Here is a 23,557-nt window from a genome sequence, read left to right as displayed (position 1 = left end):
GTAATCAACAAGCCAGTAATCAAGTTTCTCCCAAACCCTATGTAGCATGTGAGGGTAAATTTCTGTGATGCGTGCACACATGTCAACCAGCGTCATTGCAATTGGTGGTACGAACACACAATCCTCAATGAAATCACACAAGGTGAGATCTGGGCAGCGTGGTGGCCAACGCAGCAGTTCTTGAACCGCCGCAGCTGCATGGCCAACCCTGGAGGCAAACGCAGGATTTACTGTGGGGGGTTTCTATATATTATATATATATATATATATATATAGAGGAATTGGTAAAAATAAGCGCCCAAGAGTGTAGATTGTATAACAAGGTGAATACAAATGAAGGTATCAAGAATGGATATATTAAAACCAGTTAAAAAACTTATCTGAAAACCAGAGAAGCTAAATTCAGGCGATGCTTCTTTGATGCTTAATACATGTTGAAAAAAAGAAGAGCAAACATAGTGTGTACTGTTTTTTTGTAAAATATCGAAATGTATCACTGGCTAGAAATTATTAGGCTTAATTAGAGAAACAGCATATTCCCAAGTATGCAATCAATATATAGCCTAGGCAGTGTATATATAAAAGATAAATTATTTAATACACGTAATGACATAAAAATACATAAAAATACATAAAAATATGAATAGGTGTATATCATGCGTACAGAATAAAAGATTATATCAAGCTTATCTGTCCATAAATAGCTGGAATGCATGCGTACAGAATTCAAAATTATAGATGGCTTATCTGTCCATAAGAGGAAATGTCAGCAGGTAGTCCCAACGCGTTTCGTCCGTCATCCGCAGGACTTCATCAAGGGAATTATATATATATATATATATATATATTGGAAAAAGTAAATAAGATCAGAGCGACCATAGGTGGTAAAATACTTTAAGAGACTAAGAAAATTTCTTATAAAACAATGCGGGGTTTATTTACAACGAACGTTTAAGATAATTGAGTGGGTAAAAAAGGACGGTTCGTTGCGACCCTGCATCGACTACAGGGAATTGAACCGTATCACGATTAAAAACTCATACCCACTGCCTCTCATTTCGGTCTTGTTTGACCAGCTTCGTACTGCCACCATTTTTTCTAAGATTGACCTACGCGGTGCGTACAATCTAATCCGAATAAGAGAGGGGGATGTATGGAAGACTGCCTTTAATACCCACTCAGGGCATTATGAATATTTGGTGATGCCTTTTGGGCTCTGTAATGCCCCGGCAGTCTTCCAGGACTTCATGAACGATGTGCTCAGGGAATATTTGGATAGATTCTTAGTTGTATACTTAGATGACATCCTAATCTTCTCCCATTCCCTGGAGGAACATCGGAAGCATGTACGCTTAGTCCTCCAGAAACTCAGAGACCACCGGCTTGGGGCGAAGCTGGAGAAGTGCGAATTTGAAGTTCAGCAAATCGCATTTCTAGGATATATTATCTCCCCAGAAGGTTTCCAAATGGAGGGTTCCAAGGTACAGGCAGTCCTGGATTGGGTGCAGCCCACTAGTTTGAAGGCGCTTCAGCGTTTTCTGGGCTTTGCAAATTTTTATAGACGATTTATCGCTGGATTTTCGTCTATAGTGGCGCCCTTGCTGGCACTCACTAAGAAAGGGGCGGATGTTGCTCACTGGTCTTGTGAGGCCAATGCGGCTTTTGCCCGTCTCAAAAGGGCATTTGTCTCGGCCAAGGTGCTGCGACACCCAGATCCAGAGCGTCCTTTTGTGGTGGAGGTGGATGCCTCTGAGATGGGTATTGGGGCAGTGCTCTCTCAGATGGGGGTGTCTGATAATCGCCTTCATCCCTGTGCTTACTTTTCCCGTAAATTTTCGCCTGCCGAGATGAATTATGACGTGGGTAACCGGGAATTGTTGGCTATTAAGGATGCACTCGAGGAGTGGAGACACTGGCTTGAGGGGGCTAAGTTTGTGGTCTCAATTCTCACCGACCATAAGAATTTGGCATATTTAGAGTCAGCGAAGCGCCTCAATGCCAGGCAGGCACGATGGGCTTTGTTTTTTGCTCGCTTTAATTTTTTGATAACATATCGCCCTGGGTCAAAAAACATCAAGGCTGATGCGCTCTCGCGGAGTTTTGCTCCAATCCAGGAGACCACCGAGGAGCCATTGCCCATTGTGTCCCCATCATGTATTAAAGTGGGCATTACCCAGGACCTCTTTCATTAGTCCTTAGAGCACAGGAGCAGGCTCCTCCAGACCTTCCGGTAGGTCTTTTGTTTGTGCCTCCTAGGTTAAGACAGCGAGTGTTCCTGGAATTCCATGCCAAGAAGTCGGCAGGTCACCCGGGTATTGCCAGAACTCTGGAGTTGCTATCTAGGGCGGTGTGGTGGCCCTCGGTGGCTAGGGATGTGGATCAGTGGGTTCGGGCATGTGACATCTGTGCCCGAAATAAGACTCCTAGAGGGGTTCCTGTTGGCCCATTACATCCACTCTCTATTCCATCTAAGCCATGGACCCACATTTCAATGGATTTTGTGGTGGACTTGCCCAAATCCTCGGGGATGACAGCCATCTGGGTTGTCGTTGACAGGTTTTCGAAGATGGCGCACTTCGTTCCATTGGTTGGGCTGCCATCGGCCAGACGCCTGTCTGAATTATTTATGCTGCATGTTGTGCGCCTCCACGGGTTGCCACTTGATGTGGTCTCTGACCGCGGATCCCAGTTTGTGGCCAAATTCTGGTGGGCATTTTGTTCCGATCTCTAGATTTCTGTCAGCTTGTCGTCAGGCTACCATCCGCAGTCTAATGGGCAGACTGAAAGGGTGAACCAGTCCTTTGAGCAGTTCCTCAGGTGTTATGTCTCCAAGTGTCAGACTGACTGGGTGGCTCATCTGTCCATGGCGGAGTTTGCCTATAACAACGCGGCTCACTCTGCTACAGGGATCTCTCCCTTCCTTTGTGTGTATGGGCATCATCCTAAGGCCAATTCTTTTGACCCCCTGGACTCCACGCCTGGTGGTTCCTCTGTGGTTTCGGTCCTTAGAGGTATTTGGAGGAAAGTGAAGAAAGCCCTTGTGTCTGTGTCATTAGTGACCAAAAGGGTTTTTGATAAGCGGAAAAGACCCTGCAGGTTCAAATTAGGAGACTTCGTCTGGTTGTCTACCAAGAATTTGAAGTTGAGACAGCCATCTCATAAGTTAGGCCCCCGGTTCATCGGTCCTTATAAGATCACTAGGGTTATCAATCCGGTGGCATTTCAGTTAGATCTACCCCGTTCTTTGGGTATCAATAAAACATTTCATTGTTCCCTTTTAAAACGGGCGATTAGTAATCCTTCTTCCAGTGGAAGACCTTCCAGTGGAAGACCTTCCGCTCTTCTGATACGTGGCCAGAGGGAGTTTGTTGTTGAAAGGATTCTTGACTCCAAGATGGTTCGGGGTCGGCTGTCATTTTTGGTGCACTGGAAGGGGTATGGCCCGGAGGAGCGGTCGTGGGTGCGCAGTTGTGATCTTCATGCCCCCAGACTGTTACGCTCTTTCTTCTCGCAGTTCCCTGATAAACCCGGTGGTAGGGATTCTTTGACCCCCTCGTCAGAGGGGGGGTACTGTTAGAGTCTCCTGCTCTGTGCTGCCACGTCGTCATGGCAACCGGGAGACCAGTGCTAGCGGAGTAACCTGAGCGTAGCTGATACTCCGGTTCGGGTCTTTTGCTGTGCAGTGGTTACAGGCTCTGTGCACGGCAGGGGATCCGGTGCTGGTTTTTGTGCTCACAGTCTGTGAGGTCTGAGTGGGGCGTGGACAGCACCTGCTATATAAACCCTCTTCTCAGGTTAGGCAGATGCTGCTGAATCTTTGTTGGTTAGTCAGTTAAAGCTAGCTAGTACTGTGTAAACTTTGTATTTGTTTGTTGCTTACTGCAAATAGGCCTTGGGATTTGGTATTACACTCTGCCAATCCAGACCTAGCAGTAAGACTGGAGTCAGTCGTTTAACCTGCTGGGGTTCTTTTGCTACTCTGTGAACCTAGCAAGTTTGCGGCTGTATTCTCAGACTTGCCTGCCAAAATCCTTTCTCACTGTGCAAGGTGTTCAGGTGTCAGTTTAGTGGCAGTAAGCTGAACCAGTGCACTGCAAGTGAGGACTAGGATTGTGGAGACTCTCCTTGTGTCTATTATTCCATCTCTGACCAAGGAGTTTACTGCCACACCCGTTGGTAACCCTTTAGGGTTTTGCTGTTGCCCTTAGCAACAGCATTTCGGGTTCTCTACGTATTAAATCACTACATCTCGCTTCTTTCCATGTGAGCATTCCTAATACTAGGGAGACACCCAGTTTCTTAGCCTTTGGGCTTCTCTGTTCACTTTGTGTTTATTTTGTTACCCTATCACCTTCTGTGTATGTAGTGTCATATTCCCCAGTCTGTCTGTGAGTTCATTTGTTTTGCATCCCTCACCGTTCAGACACCAGTACATTCCTGCTGGCACTGGTGTGCATAACAGTATAAAGAAAAAGCAGCTTAACTGAGGATTTCAATAGTAGCAGGAATCATCCAACGCATTTCGTCTGTTCTGACTTGATGGAGTCAGACCAGATGAAACGCATTGGGTGATTCCTGCTACTATTGAAATCCTCAGTTAAGCTGCTTTTTCTTTATACGGAACTTTTTATCTATTTATATCTCTATACATAACTATAGACATATAATTGTCTAGTGTTTCTCATTTTCAAATGCATGTATTTTTAGCACTATTTTTATTGCTGTCTTTTACATGTCCTATGGAAAGTTTTTTAAAGATTTTGTAACCATTTTTTTTTAAAAACAGCATTTTATGTATGTTGCCCCCTTTTTCTATGTTCATATTTTTCATGTTCAATTATCTTAAACGTTCGTTGTAAATAAACCCCGCATTGTTTTATAAGAAATTTTCTTAGTCTCTTAAAGTATTTTACCACCTATGGTCGCTCTGATCTTATTTGCTTTTTCCAATTTTTACCTATCCTGCACACGTACAAGTGCAGGTTTTACTTAAGATCCAGCAGACGCCCCATAAAGAAAGGGGAGTGGCATATAGGTACTAGGTATTTTACTGGGGTATACTTGTAATCGACATACTGTGAAAAATTACTGTCTACTGCATTTTTGGCGCTGTTAGCTCACCATATATATATATATATATATATATAATATTAGAGATGTGCACCGGAAATTTTTCGGGTTTTGTGTTTTGGATTCGGTTCCGCGGCCGTGTTTTGGATTCGGACGCATTTTGGCAAAACCTCCCAGAATTTTTTTGGGCGGATTCTGGTGTGTTTTGGATTCGGGTGTTTTTTTTTTCAAAACCCCCTCAAAAACAGCTTAAATCATAGAATTTGGCGGTAATTTTGATCCCATAGTATTATTAACCTCAATAACCATAATTTCTATTCTGAACACCTCACACCTCACAATATTATTTTTAGTCCTAAAATTTGCACCGAGGTCGCTGGATGACTAAGCTAAGCGACCCAAGTGGGCGGCACAAACACCTGGCCCATCTAGGAGTGGCACTGCAGTGTCAGACAGGATGGCACTTAAAAAAATAGTCCCCAAACAGCACATGATGCAAAGAAAAAAAGAGGTGCACCAAGGTCGCTGGATGGCTAAGCTAAGCGACCCAGGTGGCCGGCACAAACACCTGGCCCATCTAGGAGTGGCACTGCAGTGTCAGACAGGATGGCACTTAAAAAAATAGTCCCCAAACAGCACATGATGCAAAGAAAAGAGAAAAAGAGGTGCACTAAGCTAAGCGACACAAACACCTCAATATCACAGGAATTATTTGTTCTAATCAGTGGTATTATTGGTCCAAATCACTGGAAGAAAATGACAAAATCAAAGGAATTATTCGTTCTAATCAATGGTATTATTGGTCCAAATCACTGGAAGAAAATGACAAAATCAAAGGAATTATTTGTTCTAATCAATGGTATTATTGGTCCAAATCACTGGAAGAAAATGACAAAATCACTGGAATTATTTGTAAACATTTGTAGAATGTCGCTGCTTTCTGATTACAGAAATACTCAGATATTCCTGCGAATCCACAATCCCTTCCCAGAGGAAAAAGACATTGAGAAACCGTTGTTTGAGAACGTTTGTTCTCTTTCCCTTACAAAGGAACAAACCACTTTCCAAGAAGACTGACGTTTTTGGGATTATGGAGACATAATGTTTTTGAATATAAATCCTAAAGCAGGTGGTGTATTAGAGCAAAAGAGTGCAGGAGACCAGCCATGCAGTTTCTGAAATATTATGACAAGATGTTACTGTATTTCATAAGCACTCATTCCTAACTCTGCTAAGTTCTGTTTGGTATACTGTATCTGGCTTCCATGAGGTAGTTGTCCATTATTTCAGCTTCCATTGACCTTTTTGAAAGCGGTAGAAGTTATCGATTCTTTTTTTAATTTTTATTTTCCCCTATTTTTAATTTTCTCCTGCATACCCCAGTAAAATGTTGCAATGTTAAGTATTGACTTGTGCCTTCTGGGGGTCCACTTCTTCACCAAACCCAGCCAAATCTCATCCTAACCCTCTGTTCCACGTTCTCTATGTACCCCATCTGTGTCACCCATGTCTGTCTACCCCTCCCCTTTAGATTGTAAACTCTCACGAGCAGGGCCCTCTTCCCTCATGTGCTTATCCTTTGTCTTACTTTAATAATCTTCAACTGTACCACATCCAGCAGTCTTCTGCCACCTGATACTTATTCCAGTGTCATCTGCTGATGTAACTATGTTTATTTACCCTGTACTTGTCCTATACTGTCATCAACTGTAAATTGCTGTTTTCCTGTTTGATTATTTATGTACTCTGTAATTCGGCGCTGCGGAACCCTTGTGGCACCATATAAATAAAGGATGATGAAAATAATAATATAGGGTGTATAAACACCAGGTGTATCTCACACATTGCTCAGTACAGATTACAGGATGTATAATCAGTAATCACCAGGTGTATAACACACGTTGCACAGTACAGTATACATACTGGTCACAACAATGCAGCAGATATTGAGCACTGATCAAGATACTAGAAGTGACACAGAGCTGCAAGATACAGCAATGGCCTACTGTACTGTACTATATATGTATACTGCTGGTCACCAAAATGCTGCACTGTCCTACTATATACTGCTCACAATAATGCAGCACAGATATGGAATGGATACTTGCAGTGACACAGAGCTGCAAGATACAGCAATGGCCTACTGTACAACTATATACTGTTGGTCACCAAAATGCTGCACTGTAATACTATATATACTGCTCACAAAAATGCAGCACAGATATGGAATGGATACTTGCAGTGAGACAGAGCTGCAAGATACATCAATGGCCTACTGTACAACTATATACTGTTGGTCACCAAAATGCTGTACTGTAATACTATATATACTGTTCACAAAAATGCAGCACAGATATGGTATGGATACGTGCAGTGACACAGAGCTGAAAGATACAGCAATGGCCTACTTGTTTCTGTACTACTATTATACTGGTGGTCCCCAGTCCCCACAATAAAGCACACTGAGCACAGATATTTGCAGCACACTGAGCACAGATATGGAGCGTTTTCAGGCAGAGAACGTAGATATTTTCTGCACACTGAGCACAGATATTTGCAGCACAGATTACGGAGCTTGTCAGGGAGAGAATGCAGCCACGTCCTCTCCGTTCAATCTCCAATGCACGAGTGAAAATGGCGGCGACGCGCGGCTCTTTATATAGAATACGAATCTCGTGAGAATCCGACAGCGGGATGATGACGTTCGGGCGCGTTCTGGGTTAACCGAGCAAGGCGGGAAGATCCGAGGCTGCCTCGGAACCATGTAAAATAGGTGAAGTTGGGGGGGTGGTTCGGATCTCGGAGAACCGAACCCGCTCACCTCTAATATATATATATATATATATACATAGCAGCTGGTATCGGATCGGCACTCTCCTGGATGTGGAATATGCTGCTCCGGTGCCTTCTGGAAAAATTCATGCAGAAAACTATCTGTGTAGCAAACAGCGGCACTCAGAGACTGACACAGCCAAAGTAAGTAAAAGTGCTGGTGCTTTTTATTCCATAAGGTTGGCTAAGTGTTCCAACGTTTCGGGGCACGCAAGCCCCTTTTTCAAGGTGAGCCAAAGACAAAGTGAAGTAAACAAAAAAACATTAACCTTTATGGTGAAGAGGACCCACGTGTGGGAAGGACAGCAGCGTCCGGGGGAGCGTGGTGCTTCCGTCCCGGGTGTGTTGACGTGAGTGCGCCGCGGTCACGTGTGCATCCAGCGCGTCTCAGACTGCCGCGTTACCATGGCATCCTGACGCTCTGTGGTTGTCATGGATGTCTGGAATGAACGCGGGTGCCGGGGGCGCGGAGGAGGAGTGGCCCGGGCTGGGAATGTGCAGTGATGCAATAATGGTGTTAAAAAAGAAGGGAAGAACCGATTCGAATATATTGACATTTGGTTAAGCAAATCAGTGTATATATACAAGGACCGAAGGTGATGGCATCTCTGGTGTCTAATAGTTGGTTATCCCTAATATTCTATGTATATAATAGGCAATCCAATTAACATGAAAAATGCATGGTCTAACTAATAACAGGAGGAAGTTAAGGGAAAATACTAAAAACACAAACATATGTCACTTGGCTGGGTAGGTTAGAGCTAATACAGTTGGGTAAAACCAGGGATATGTGGTTTTATGGGCAAAAGTAATTTGTTAAATGTCCACCTAATTCAGTCTGGAACCGGTAATGGGGAGTGAAACTTAAAAGACACTCCATTGTATTCTGTCGTTAAGACCTTTCGGTCTAACGGTGTCCAGTTTGTACATCCAGGTGGCCTCCCGTCTAAGTAGGGTACCTGCCCTATCTCCGCCTCTTGGGTTGGTAGGTATGTGATTGATGATTTGAAACTGTAGGTCCTTCAAGGTGTGTTGTTTTTCCACGTAGTGCCTAGCGACAGGTTGTTCGGACTTCTTGGTTAGTAGTGCTGCTTTTAGTGCAGACCTGTGTAAAGCAAAGCGTTCCCTGGCATTACGTATGGTTTTACCCACATACTGATATTTGCATGGGCAGGTAATTAAATAGACGATAAGTGTCGTGGTGCAGGTGAGTACATGCTTGATATTATAGGATGTACCTGTCGAGGTGGATGTGAACTTTGGGCCGGTGGTCATTGTTTTGCATGTCTCACAACCTAGGCATTTGTAGCAGCCTGTTGGTTTTGTTAAGAAGTTGGAGGTCGGTGCAGAGTCAAACCCTGTGATATCCGAATGAACCACAAAGTCTTTGATGCTTCTGCCTTTCGTATAACACATCATAGGCCTTTTTCTTCGTAAACCAGTAAGGTTCTTATCCGTTGAGACTATAGGCCACAGTGCTTTAAGGGCCCGTGGGATCACTGCACTGGATGTGTTATATTGCGACACAAATGGTATAATGGCCTGGGTATTCTTGTTTGTGGGAGTTAGAAGTTGGCCTCTGTTCATGGTTGAAGTTTTCTGTTCATATTCGCGTAGTAGTCCACTGTTGTACCCTCTATCCTTGAACCTTTCAGTGACATCCTTCAGAGTCGATTCCAGTTTGGCGGGGTCGCTGGTGATTCTGGCAGCCCTAATGTATTGTGACTTAGGGAGCCCCTTTTTGAGGGCTGTAGGGTGGTGGCTATTAAAGCGCAACAAAGTATTTTTGTCAGTGGGCTTGTGGTACACTTCGGTGTGTATCTCTCCATCTCTGATAATGACATTAACGTCCAAGTAATTCAAATTGCTGGAGTCGCTCTGCGATGTGACTCTAATGGGGGACTGTCTGTTGTTAATGACTTCGATAAACCTCTCGAATCTTTCTTTACCCCCAGTCCACAGTATAAATACATCATCTATGTATCTGGAATAGTGTAAAATATATTGTGTAAATTCGCCACTATTGAAGAACATAGCCTGTTCTTCTCTTAGCATGAACACGTTGGCAAATGAGGGGGATACATTGCTTCCCATGGAGCAGCCGCTTAGTTGTCGGTAGTACTTCCCGTCTAATAGAAAGTAGTTGCGGGTTAGTGTTAATTCAAGTAATTGCAGGAATAAACTATGATCCAAATTCTTCATTTTGGATTGGATCAAAAATGATCTCATTGCCGCTAGCCCTTGATCATGCGGGATGCTCGTATAAAGGCTGCAGATGTCTACCGTACAAATGATGGTCTCCCTGGGTACCGTGCCAACGGTTTTAAGTTGGTTTAAAAAGCTGGTGGTATCTTTAGTGTGGTTGGGTTGTTCCAGAATGAGTGGCTGAAGTATACTGTCCAGAAAAATGGAGATAGGTTGGTAAAGTGCTTTGTGCGCAGAAATTATGGGCCTGCCAGGTGGGTGGTCCATACTTTTATGTATTTTGGGGACCAGGAATAACAGAGGGACTACAGGGAACTCTTGTTTGAGAGCATTGCATAGTTTGCTGGTTATAAGACCTGTTGCGCAAGCTGTGTCAAGAATGTTGTCCACTTCAACTTTAAATTGTTTGGTTGGATCAGTGGCCAGTGCTTCATAGACTGTCCTGTCATCCAGTTGCCGGTATGCCTCGCGTAATAGTCATTATGAATCTGAGTGACTACAAACGCGAGGCATACCGGCAACTGGATGACAGGACAGTCTATGAAGCTCTGGCCACTGATCCAACCAAACAATTTAAAGTTGAAGTGGACAACATTCTTGACACAGCATGCGCAACAGGTCTTATAACCAGCAAACTATGCAATGCTCCCAAACAAGAGTTCCCTGTAGTCCCTCTGTTATTCCTGGTCCCCAAAATACATAAAAGTATGGACCACCCACCTGGCAGGCCCATAATTTCTGCGCACAAAGCACTTTACCAACCTATCTCCATCTTTCTGGACAGTATACTTCAGCCACTCATTCTGGAACAACCCAACCACACTAAAGATACCACCAACTTTTTAAACCAACTTAAAACCGTTGGCACGGTACCCAGGGAGACCATCATTTGTACGGTAGACATCTGCAGCCTTTATACGAGCATCCCGCATGATCAAGGGCTAGCGGCAATGAGATCATTTTTGATCCAATCCAAAATGAAGAATTTGGATCATAGTTTATTCCTGCAATTACTTGAATTAACACTAACCCGCAACTACTTTCTATTCTACGGGAAGTACTACCGACAACTAAGCGGCTGCTCCATGGGAAGCAATGTATCCCCCTCATTTGCCAACGTGTTCATGCTAAGAGAAGAACAGGCTATGTTCTTCAATAGTGGCGAATTTACACAATATATTTTACACTATTCCAGATACATAGATGATGTATTTATACTGTGGACTGGGGGTAAAGAAAGATTCGAGAGGTTTATCGAAGTCATTAACAACAGACAGTCCCCCATTAGAGTCACATCGCAGAGCGACTCCAGCAATTTGAATTACTTGGACGTTAATGTCATTATCAGAGATGGAGAGATACACACCGAAGTGTACCACAAGCCCACTGACAAAAATACTTTGTTGCGCTTTAATAGCCACCACCCTACAGCCCTCAAAAAGGGGCTACCTAAGTCACAATACATTAGGGCTGCCAGAATCACCAGCGACCCCGCCAAACTGGAATCGACTCTGAAGGATGTCACTGAAAGGTTCAAGGATAGAGGGTACAACAGTGGACTACTACGCGAATATGAACAGAAAACTTCAACCATGAACAGAGGCCAACTTCTAACTCCCACAAACAAGAATACCCAGGCCATTATACCATTTGTGTCGCAATATAACACATCCAGTGCAGTGATCCCACGGGCCCTTAAAGCACTGTGGCCCATAGTCTCAACGGATAAGAACCTTACTGGTTTACGCAGCGCCGGTGCAAGGTTTTTTGGCACCCTAGGCAAAACGACAGCAGCTTGCCCCCCCCCCCCCCCCCCCGCGCCTCTTCCCAGACCGTCAGGTGAAAGTATAGAGATAGCTTCTTATAAGTTCCACTCCCAGCTACTTGACCTTCAATTCCTCCTCTCTGTACAGTCCACACATATCCTGACATATTTTGCCTTTTTTCACTTTCATATACTCCTGACCCTTAGTCAACATCACTGGGTAAAATAGTCTCACCCCCACACTATTAAATATATTTAATGAATTTCTCACCCTCAATGACCTCAGTACTGACTTGCGGGTCCCAGCTCGGTCAGGCAGATTCAGAATCCGATTCCAGTCTCCCGAGTCCCACTCATCGTCGCCTTCTTGCGGGATGAGACGTCATTATGTCTCATCCACAGTGCCAGTAGCACACGGTCATCTACCAATCACTGGTCCCGCCAGAAGGGGAGAACAAGCAGCACTGCGGGTTTATAGACACAGCTGCGCGAGTCGGAGATTATTCTACTTCTCTCCCAGCCAGTGTTAGATTAAGGCTTGTAGGGGTCCAAGACAACCAAGTTGTGGGAGACCCCACTAATAACATTGATGTGAAACCACATTACCCCCCCCCCCCCACCCGCATAATAGTTATACTCCTTTTTCACTAGCTCAAAAAACATGGGTAAATGCACGGGGGCATTTTGCTACTGTGAACAGGAGACGTGTCGCATCGACACGACTTCCGTTTACACTGCACAGCTTACCGGGAATCCTACTCGGGTAGCTTACCGGGTTGAACACGAGTTCAACTCGGTAAGCTGTGCAGTGTAAACGGAAGCCGTGTCGATGCGACACGTCTCCCGTTCACAGTCTATGGAAGGGCGGCGCTGGGAGCACAAGTGTCAGGCTCCCGACTGCGACCCGTGTTTTAGACGTGGAAAAGGGGTATTAGAGGTACATTGGGGCGGTGGGTGCCACAGACGCACGCCCCACACACCGCCGGCCAAAGACAGAGCAGGGAGCCGCTGGGTGAGGGCACGGAATACCCTTCATGCTTCTTCTTCACACGAGACTAACCTGGGCAGTGTGAGGAGCTCATCGGCATCCAAAGAGGGGGGTAGAATGGGGAAACAACTAAATGTTGTGTTCTGATTTTACTTGCAGTGCTGGTAGCTGATTCGGGAGAAATTGTGTTAGGGCCCCAGGACGACTGTCCCTGTTGACCTTTTTATAATCTAGCCCTGGTCCCAGATAATAGATATATTGTGTTACATATATTGGGAGTGCTGTCTATTTGGAATTATATATATATATATATATATTTATTTATTAGCAGTTTCTTATATAGCGCAGCATTTTCCGTTGCGCTTTATATCCACACACATAAACCCAGAGCCTAATATTGAATTGTAGTTGGTAACAGAAAAAAACCCATTTAATACAGCCTGTCTTTTTCTTTGCTGTCGGCAAAGACAGGCAGTGATGATGACACATGCACAGGACAGAGAGAGCCTGCACATTCCTCTCTGTCTGTGCTGTAAACAAACCTCAAGACTCACGCAGGGGCAAACGCAGGATTTGCAGGAGGAGGTTTCCAGAGGGGGAGGAGCCAAGCACGGGGGTGGAGACTGAAGTGACTCAGTTTATGCTGGGTTTGTTAAACTATTGTAGATAGACAGACCTAGATAGATAGATAGATAGATAGATCAAATATATTTTGTAATAGTCATAGACATAGAGCAATTTCAATTCTAAAATTGCAATCGAAAATCACGGGTCTTCATACCGAATGAATAAAGGACTACCAAGCCAGTTGCTCTTCATAACAGTGGCAACACCGAAACATTGAACTTGGAACTGGCTTGGAAGTCCTTTATTCATTCCGTATGAAGACCTGTGATCTACACTGCTTTACATGGGGCTCGATTAACCCGGGGTGGCACCAGGGCAAATATTTTTTATGCAGTTCCGGAGTGCCTACTATGGGCCAGATGTAATGACGTCTGAGTGGTCCAGAGGTGCGGGTTCCCAGCCAACAATGGATATTTTTTTAAAGTGGCAATCATTTACAAGGCACGGTTTTGCCTTTTTTAAATTGCCGCTTTAAAAAAAACCCTCAAGAGTTTAGCCAGGAACCCGCACCCCCGGCCAACTCAGACTTCATTACATCCGGCCCTACATTAAATATATATGTATATACACACAATGCAATTTGACCAGCAGTGGCACTGCACATAACTTCATAATACCTGGGTGCCTTCCCATGAACCATCAGGGAGCCATGCAGTATATAGAGAAGATGGGCAGCAATACAGACAGCTACACAAGCTTTGCTATTGTTTCAGGTGCGTTTTATCCTAACGAAAGGTGCTAATAAAACGCACCTGAAACGTTGATAGCAAAGCTTGTGTAGCTGCCTGTATTTCTTACAAAACCGTGAAATGACGCCCGTTTCTCTATATACTATATATATATATATATATATATATATATATACACACAAACACACACACAGATGGAGCCACGCTAGTCGTGGCTCCGTCTGTGACTAGGTGCGCCCACCTGGGTGTGCCTGGATGCTGTGAGCATCTCCGTCTGGATGGGTGCGCGTACCCGGACGGAGCCGCACGCCCAGACAGAGACGCTTACAATGGGAAGTGGCTCTGTGCAGTCCCGCTGTGAATAGGCGGACGGATCGCCTAGTCACGCTGGGAGTGCACGCCTGCGATCTGGCAGGCAAAGATAAGGGAGGCTCCGTGTGTGTGTGTGTGTGTGTGTGTGTGTGTGTGTGTGTGTGTGTGTATATATATATATACACACATACATATACATATGTTTGTATTTGTGTTTGTATTTGTGTGTATATATATATATATATATATATTATATATATAATTAATGATACTGTAGGAGGAAAAAGATATGCAGCGATAATATATGCACTTACAATTGAGGATCATGCAGTAGGCTGTGGAGCAGCAGCCAGAGGAGAGGCTGAGGCAATCGGAAGCAGCTGCCATAACACTCATCTGCACCACAGCGCAGGTAAGTGCACGACCCGCGATTCGCGGGTGTTTGAAGGGGCAGGGCCAAACCCGGAGGGGCGGGGCTTAAACAGTGGGTCGCGGGCGGCTTCGGTTTTTTGCTTATTAAAAAAATCAACCACAACTTGGTCTGTCAGGGGGGGTGTTTCTGGGTACTCAGAAACCCCCCCTGCGTGCGCTAGTGGCATGCCCAGCTAGTCACGGATCCGCAGGCTGCATGCACTGGATAAGTTACTTCTGAGCAGCTGGTCGGTCCATTCATTGCTCGGCAGCCACAATCACTGCCTGTGAAGCCAGCGGCTGTCAGCATGCAAGTGTATCGCGGATCAGATCTGTTATAGAGATCAGATCCGATCTGTGGTGGCTGGCCCATTCAGATGGGGGGGGGGGGGGGCAGCAATCATGAAGGGTGCGTGGGGGGGCTAAGAATATGAGGAGTACCAATCGCAGCCTGGTGGGTCAGGGGGTGTAATATGCAGGATGAGTGAGAGAGGGTGGGAGAGATCGTGCTGTTGTGGTGCCGGGCGGCAGTGAGGATGCGGAACAAGTGAGTTCATTACAGCGAGGGGGGGAGGAGAAAACTACAGGGAGCAAAGGGCAGCGCTGGCTAGTGGGAGGAGAGCAGTTGGAGAAGACAACGGTAGAGCAGAGAGGGGAGATTCTGCAGCAGGACAGCTTAGAACAATCCGCCCTCACACTGTTAGTGCCGGCTGATGGGAAGTGATGGGCGCCTGCCGCATCCTTGCTCCTCGTCTCTTAGGGAATGGAAGGAGCACACAGCTAAGGGCATAATAAAGGAAGCGTTCATTGGAAGTGTGCAGGGCCGCCCTCAAGTGGCCGGCGCCCATAGGCAGCTGCCTAAAGCTGCCTAGTGGTGGCGCCGGCCCTGGGTTTACGAAGAAAAAGGCCTATGATGTGTTATACGAAAGGCAGAAGCATCAAATACTTCGTGGTTCATTCGGATATCACAGGGTTTGACTCTGCACCGACCTCCAACTTCTTAACAAAACCAACAGGCTGCTATAAATGCCTAGGTTGTGAGACATGCAAAACAATGACCACCGGCCCAAAGTTCACATCCACCTCGACAGGTACATCCTATAATATCAAGCATGTACTCACCTGCACCACGACACTTATCGTCTATTTAATTACCTGCCCATGCAAATATCAGTATGTGGGTAAAACCATACGTAATGCCAGGGAACGCTTTGCTTTACACAGGTCTGCACTAAAAGCAGCACTACTAACCAAGAAGTCCGAACAACCTGTCGCTAGGCACTACGTGGAAAAACAACACACCTTGAAGGACCTACAGTTTCAAATCATCGATCACATACCTACCAACCCAAGAGGCGGAGATAGGGCAGGTACCCTACTTAGACGGGAGGCCACCTGGATGTACAAACTGGACACCGTTAGACCGAAAGGTCTTAACGACAGAATACAATGGAGTGTCTTTTAAGTTTCACTCCCCATTACCGGTTCCAGACTGAATTAGGTGGACATTTAACAAATTACTTTTGCCCATAAAACCACATATCCCTGGTTTTACCCAACTGTATTATCTCTAACCTACCCAGCCAAGTGACATATGTTTGTGTTTTTAGTATTTTCCCTTAACTTCCTCCTGTTATTAGTTAGACCATGCATTTTTCATGTTAATTGGATTGCCTATTATATACATAGAATATTAGGGATAACCAACTATTAGACACCAGAGATGCCATCACCTTCGGTCCTTGTATATATACACTGATTTGCTTAACCAAATGTCAATATATTCGAATCGGTTCTTCCTTTCTTTTTTAACACCATTATTGCATCACTGCACATTCCCAGCCCGGGCCACTCCTCCTCCGCGCCCCCGGCACCCTCGTTCATTCCAGACATCCATGACAACCACAGAGCGTCAGGATGCCATGGTAACGCGGCAGTCTGAGACGCGCTGGATGCACACGTGACCGTGGCGCACTCAAGTCAACACACCCGGGACGGAAGCACCACGCTCCCCCGGACGCTGCTGTCCTTCCCACACGTGGGTCCTCTTCACCATAAAGGTAAATGTTTTTTTTGTTTACTTCACTTTGTCTTTGGCTCACCTTGAAAAAGGGGCTTGCGTGCCCCGAAACGTTGGAACACTTAGCCAACCTTATGGAATAAAAAGCACCAGCACTTTTACTTACTTTGGCTGTGTCAGTCTCTGAGTGCCGCTGTTTGCTACACAGATAGTTTTCTATATATATACATATATATATATACACACACACATATTATATATGCATACATACTGTATATATGTATACACACACACACACACACACACACACACACACACACACACACACACACACACACACACACACACACACACACACATGCATCTAGCCCAGAATGTCTTATGCTACACTCTACCCTCCATATTCCTGCAGATGCTGATGGAATCAGTGTGGAGACAGCAGCAGGATTAGATTGCCTTTTAAAGCACACATCTTGCAACAAGGAACACATTACATGCAGAGCCGGATTAAGGGGGGGGTCCCGGGGATACGTACCCCCAGGCCCCCTTTCCCAAAAGGGCCCCCTGCCACACCACCAGCGGCGGAACTTGCGCCAGGGCAGCCAGTGCAATGCACAGAGGCCCAGCGCTATGAAGGGGCCCACAGCCGGCAGCAATGTAATGAGTCAGCCTGACTCATTACACGCTGCCTGCCGCTGCGCCGTGGGCCCTGACAAAGAAGGTAGTCTGCACACAGGACACGGCGCCGGTGAGTGAGAAGGGTGATCTCATCACCCTTCAACTCGGCACCGCGCTGCTGGTGCAGCTATCAGTTTCCTGCTGGCTCTGTGTTGTCAATGTCCACTGTCTGTGACTGCATGCTGGGAGAAGGGGGAGGCCGGGAGGGAGGAGGGAGAGTCACTGACAGGGCAGCAGTGTGTGCACTGGAGACGTCAGCACTCACCCCCTGCAGTGAAGAGCCTTGCCGGAACCAGGGAGCCAGAGCCAGGAGGTGCAGCAAAGTAAGTTGTGGATAAAGAAAACACATGTACTGTAAATACAAGGGTGTGTGTGTTTTGCTGGCTGTGTGTGTATGTTTAGCTGTTTGTGTGTTTGTTTTGCTATGGGTGTGTATGTGTATATCAGTTTTCCTATGGGTGTGTGTGTATGTGTTTTGCTATTGGTGTTTAGTGTGTGTATGTGTTTCCTATGGGTGTGTGTGTGTACATATGTGTTTTGCTATGTGTGTTTAGCTGTCGGTGTGGGTGTTTTTTCTCTATGGGTGTGTGTGTATATATGTATTCTAATGTGTGTGTTTTACTATGTGTGTGTATACAGTACATATATCAATATCTACAGATATAGCCATGCTCATGACTAGTGTGCCCATGTCTGAGGCATAGGGGGATATTCAATTAGTGCCGAGTTTTCCAACAGTCGGAAAATCGGCACTAATTCGACCGTTTGGTAGCTAATAGCGGGAGTTTTCGACAGTGTTTTGCACCGTTTTCTCCATGCCTTTTTTTGGGGGGTCGAATAGACCAAAAAACTGTGAAACACACGGACGGCTCAGCTGTCCAATAACTTATGAGTGAAGTAGGCTGCCCCAATGGCTGAGCGGCAGGCTGCTTCATTCATACATGATTGGAGAGCTGATCCGTCGCTCTGCTGTCTGTGCGGTTGGCGGGGACGGGAGCGCAATTCGTTCACTGGATGGTATGTGAGTGACACCCCCCCCCCCCGGTCCTCCTCCTCCTCTCTTGAATAGGGGCCCCGCTGTTTTAAGTACCCCGGGCCCCCCAGCGACTTAATCCGGCTCTGATTACATGTGCTTGTGATATTGGCTATGTACGATTTGACTAAGTGCCAATTTTGACTATACTTTAGTATTAGATAGTCAAAATTGACTTGCCTGCACAGTCTATCTAACCTTGTGGTACCGAGCCTGCGGGGCCGCACATTGGGATCACAAGCTGGCTAAAACCTTGCGATATGCACTAACTTTCCTTGCGATTTTGACTATATAGTCAAAATTGCAAGGTAATATTGTACAGTGTGTACACACCTTTACCCTGTGTATACAGTATATTGTGATGAATGGGGGTAATTTGCTTAGCAGAGGGGTGTATTTAGTGTAGTGTGTCTAGATCAGAGGTTCTCAAACTCGGTCCTCGGGAGCCCACACAGTGCATGTTTTGCAGGTCTCCTCACAGAATCTAGTACAAAAGAGAGAATGGGGTTGTACTGGTTAGGTGCACAATGAAATGAAATAAAATATAACTTTTATTTGTTAATAAAAAGACCCCAATTGGGTCAACATGCGAAATATAGAGGTGAAAAGAATAAAGATTCAAGAATGAGCTCTAAGATAGAAAAGTGATGAAGATTAAAAATTCATCCGCTCCGGTGATTGCATTGGCTATTGTATATATTAATGTATTGATGTGTGTACCTCCAAAATGTGTCTTGATAAACAAATAAACACTGATGTATCTCCTATGTTTCGAACGTCTGTGGCTGTCTGATATTCTTCTGTTGATTAATACAATTATTATGTGCTGCCAGTTAGTGCATTCTTCATCAATCACACAGAAATGAAATATCCAGCTATTGGATCATAGTTGGAATAAACTTGTAGTTGTGCAGCCTGTCTAGCTATCAATTACCCCTTGAATGAGTGAACAACAGTACTGAAAATGAGCTTAATATAATATATTGATACGACTGTACTCGGATGACATAAGGGCGGCCGCGTTATAATAATGTCACGCTTCCCCCTTTTTTTCTCTAGTAGATGAGTATTGCCTCATATGTCCTGATTAGATATATCAACCTCTGGAGCATCTAAAGTGTAGAGCATCTAATAAATGCTCTCATTAAATTTGGCTTACATGCACATGTTATATCTACCCCCCCTGCAGTGCACATGGTTTTGCCCAACTGCTAAAAAATTTCCTGCTGCGATCAACTTGGAATTACCCCCAATAGACGCTGTTTGCATGTGCACAGCGTCTATTCACTGTGAGAGAGAGACAGGGGGCATGCCAGCAGCTCACAGAGAGCTTGTCATGCCCCCACATCACGGAAATTGGGGGGGTGGCCCGCGATTGAAGCACTTCCAGTGAGGCCACACCCCTTAATTTCAGGTGCGCACCGTCTGTGTCCCGCCTCCCAACTTTAGAAAGTTGGGAGGCATGCTACCACAACTTCCCAAGTGCAGTGTCAGAGGTTTATACCCCTTTTCCACTAGCTGTTTTTACCCGTGATTTTGCACGGGGGCGCGCACCGACACAGATTTTTAGTAGGTGGAAACGGGTCAACACGGGTTGAGTGACCCGGGAATCCAACCCGGCTATTTACCTGGGTAAAACACGGTAATGACACGGATAGCGGTGCAGTGGAAACGGTCATTACACGTGTTTTCAGACCCGAGTAACGCTCTGAGACGCTGATTGGCTGCTTCTGGGGCACTGGAAGATGATGTCATCCCTGGGAGACATGCTGGGCACATGCAGGCACCGCAGCAGCAAACAACACTACGCTGGGCACATGCAGGCATTGAGGCAGCTTGCAAACAAAACACTCTGAAGTCGCGCTGGGTACATACAGATATTTTTATTGCAGCAGCTTCCAAACAAACAGACAATATACAGCAGCAGAAGCTCCAGCACAGCAACATGGCTAGCCATACCTGGTCAGACACAGAGATCAAAGAGCTGCTTAATATTCGGGGAGAGGAAGAAATAAGAAGGCAGGTGACTGGAACAGTTAAGGATGCTATCGTCTACAAGAACATATCCCTTATGCTGGCAGAAAGGGGCATCCAAAAAACCCAGCAACAAATCGTTAACAAATTGAAGGCACTACGCAGACAATTCACCAAAGTACACGACCATAACCGCAAGAAAAGTGGTGCTGGGCGTATGGAATGGCCATATTATGACCTATGCTATAGTGTCTTCGGCAAAACTGCGATAACAAATCCCATAGCACTATCGTCATCCAGCTCTGCCAGTCGCCAGATGTCAGTCGACGAGGACTGTGACGAAACACAGCACAGCCTTCCCAGCTCACAATGCAGCCCATCATCCCCGCTGCTTCTATCGGACAGCAGTTTCGAAGACTCGACCGTCAATGATGATTCCATCAGTGCCACTATTGAGGACGTACCACAGTCTCAGGCGGAGACGTCGCAACCCCCCAAGACCACGACTTTGCGCTCAAAATAGTAAGTATTACCATTACAAATACAGTTGCAGCAGTCCCTATATGTAAAGGCATGGTAATGTTGAAGAGTATAGCTAGTGTGCAGGTGGGAGAAGGCCACAAACATGTATATGCTACCACTGCTATTTTTTAAAAGAATCATGGTAATGTTGCAGAGTATAGCTAGTGTGCAGGTGGGAGAAGGCCACAAACACGTATATGCTACCACTGCTATTTTTATACTGTTGCTTACATTCGGTTTCATCTCCTTCACAGTCTACAACGTTCCACAGCGGAAAAAGAAACTGAACAAAACAGAACAAACGGTCAAAGCAATGAAGTCCATTATCGTGGATCACCTGCGTGAGGCAGATAGTGAGCTCAATGCCCAGGAAGATGCACGGCTTGAGAGATTTCTTGCGTTAGAAAAAGAAATGCATCAAACTTTTATGAGTCAGTTAATGACCATGCATGATAGGCAGATGACATTTTTTGAACGCACGTTTGCACGTACCATAGGGAATACCACACAAACACAACAGCAAGACACAGCCTACCCACAGCACCCATATGGTCCATACAACTATGAGCCTCCCTCAAATCCCCCAGCACAAATCCCGCAATCCTCAGAATTTTGGGTATATAGACAACTGCCTTAGAGCAGCGGGTTATAAAACAATGTTTGTGTTTTAAGGTTCTGTTTGCACTGTATCCTCAACCCTGATACCTACAAATGCAAACATGGGCCCTCATTCCGAGTTGTTCGCTCGCAAGGCGAATGTAGCAGAGTTACACACGCTAAGCCGCCGCCTACTGGGAGTGAATCTTAGCTTCTTAAAATTGCGACCGACGTACGCGCAATATTGCGATTACAAACGAGTTAGCAGTTTCAGAGTAGCTCCAGACTTACTCTGCCTGTGCGATCATTTCAGTGCTTGTCGTTCCTGGTTGTCGTCACAAACACACCCAGCGTTCGCCCAGGCACTCCCACCGTTTCCCCGGCCACTCCTGCGTTTTTTCCGGAAACGGTAGCGTTTTCAGCCACACGCCCCTGAAACGCCGTGTATCCGCCCAGTAACACCCATTTCCTGTCAATCACATTACGATCGCCGGAGCGAAGAAAAAGCCGTGAGTAAAAATACTTTCTTCATAGTAAAGTTACTTGGCGCAGTCGCAGTGCGAACATTGCGCATGCGTACTAAGCGGATTTTCACTGCGATGCGATGAAAAATACCGAGCGAACAACTCGGAATGAGGGCCATTATTTTGATTTTACAGAGTGCCCTGTTGGCACTTTAAACTTTTATATTGTTACCTCAGAAAATGGGCAGTAAGATCCAGATATTGGGGCTACCTTTTTATATTGTTACCTCAGAAAATGTGCGGCAGTGTGATCCAAATATTGGGGGTAAACTGATACCTGCCAAACCAAACATTAGGGTTTTTTTTTTACAGAGTGCCCTGTTTGCACTTTACTCTTTTACCTCAGGGCAGGTGTCTTCACCATGTGGCCCTCTAGCTGTTGTGGAAACACATAGCAACACATGCTGGTACATGTTGTTCCACAACAGCTGGAGGGACACATGTTGAAGACCCCTTGCGTTATGTGGAATTTTACAGTGACATGTTTGCACTTAAATATTTTATATTGTTACCTCAGAAAATGTGCGGCAGTGTGATCCAAATATTGGGGGTAACCCGATACCTGCCAAACCAAACATTAGGGTTTTTTTTTACAGAGTGCCCTGTTTGCACTTTTACCTCAGGGCAGGTGTCTTCACCATGTGGCCCTCTAGCTGTTGTGGAAACACATAGCAACACATGCTGGTACATGTTGTTCCACAACAGCTGGAGGGACACATGTTGAAGACCCCTTGCGTTATGTGGGATTTTACAGTGACATGTTTGCACTTAAATATTTTATATTGTTACCTCAGAAAATGTGTGCCAACTGTTTAAAAGAAAAAATATAATAACAACTATTGAACCAAATTTTTATAACGGAAAAACGAAATAAACAAAAATTGTTTGCACACAAAAACTTGTCTGTCTTCTCTACTGCAACATTGTTTGAAGATTAGCTGCAATGGTGGCCCTTATGCACTCGCTGGCAGCATCATGCCCCCCCACCAAGCCTGGTGCATCATGTACAGCGACCCCCGCCCCATGATCATGTATATTCCACTCGGGGAGAAAGTTTTCCTTTTGAATCTCACATATGTTATGGAGAATGCAGCAGGCCGCTACTATATCTGGCATTATTTTCAAGTCCACATCATTCCTCTTTATGAGGCAGCGCCAGCGTCCTTTTAAACGCCCAAAAGCATTCTCCACTGCCATACGGGCCGAACTTAGGGCATGGGTATATGATGTCTGTTCGGGGGATAAGTGAACATGCTGGGTGTAGCCCTTCATTAGCCAGCGCTCTAATGGGTATGCTGCATCACCAATGA

The 23,557-nt window shown here is 45.5% G+C and overlaps 1 long non-coding RNA gene across 1 annotated transcript in view; it reads left to right on the top strand.

Moving 5' to 3' along the window:
• Positions 1–17,794: 17,794 nt before the first annotated feature.
• The window catches only part of LOC135057563 (uncharacterized), a 177,031-nt gene continuing 171,268 nt past the window's right edge, over positions 17,795–23,557 (top strand). The window contains exon 1 of the long non-coding RNA XR_010244204.1: positions 17,795–17,920. This is a non-coding gene — a long non-coding RNA (uncharacterized LOC135057563). The remainder of the gene's footprint in view (positions 17,921–23,557) is intronic.

Source organism: Pseudophryne corroboree, chromosome 3, assembly GCF_028390025.1.
Source record: "Pseudophryne corroboree isolate aPseCor3 chromosome 3, aPseCor3.hap2, whole genome shotgun sequence".
In the NCBI taxonomy this organism is placed as follows: domain Eukaryota; kingdom Metazoa; phylum Chordata; class Amphibia; order Anura; family Myobatrachidae; genus Pseudophryne; species Pseudophryne corroboree.
This window is presented reverse-complemented; position numbering and strand designations above follow the sequence as displayed.